Genomic DNA, 1,129 nt, shown 5'->3' on the forward strand with positions numbered 1-1,129 from the left:
ACAACAACATCCAATGCTAGTGTGAGTACAAAATAATGTAGTGCTTTGGAAAACACTTTGACTAATCCTCAAATAATGAACAGTGTCATCACATAGCTTATCAATGCCATTTTTAGGTCATAGTTAGGTTAAACTCAGTTGTCAAGAGGAGCTCTGAAACATGACATCTTATGTAACAGTCATAATTTTTGATTTAATATTTTAATGGAAAAAAGAAATCAAAATATCTTAGTAGGCGAACAATATTTGGTCTCCAAATATTAAAGACTAGCCATTATTTATTATATTGTACCTAAACCCTCACAGAAGACAAAATCATTGACAGTATAGTTTGCTCACTTTGAACACTTCCAACAGAGAGTTTGCATTTGTGTGTGTATGTGTATATACATATATATATACACATATACATACATACATATACACATATATAAAATATATATAAAATCTATATATAAAATCTATATAAAATCTATATAAAATCTCTCTCTCTCTCTCTCTCTCTATATATATGTTGTTGATTGCAGTCGAGTGAGACTCATAGCAACACTATGAATAAAAGGCCTGAAATCTTTCTATAACTATCGCCATTTATCCAAGTTCATAGAGTTTCCAGAGGCATGTTATTTAGGAAGTGGATGTCTATCCTGCTTCCAAATGTATATATATTCACACAAATTTATCATTGTGAGTTTTTAAAAAATGTATAATTTTGCTTTTAGATTTTGAAATTTGTTTTTTACTCTTAATGTATTTTTGGGATCATTCCATTAAAATGTGTGAAGAACTAAGTTTGCTACATTACATCTGTTTATACTCTTTAGTATGGACATAGAATATATCACGGATTATCTTTTGATGGATATTTCAATTGCTTCTAAATTTCATTATTAAAGAAGCAAAATAATCGAGGCAAAGTAATGCAGTAAGAGAATATTCATACATAAGGTTGTTTTGGTATATTTATGTCTATTTTTGAACTATAGCATATATAGAGGTATAGATGAAATGATCTGTATATTTTATATTTTTATAAACGAAAAAAATATCCTCCCCAATCCCACACAAAATTTCAGTTCCACTATATGTGTGTGTGTGTTTGTATATGTGTGTGTGTGTGTGTGTGTGT

Source organism: Elephantulus edwardii, unplaced genomic scaffold (genome assembly GCF_000299155.1).
Source record: "Elephantulus edwardii isolate Elephantulus edwardi_28Jun2011 unplaced genomic scaffold, EleEdw1.0 scaffold00010, whole genome shotgun sequence".
NCBI lineage: Eukaryota > Metazoa > Chordata > Mammalia > Macroscelidea > Macroscelididae > Elephantulus > Elephantulus edwardii.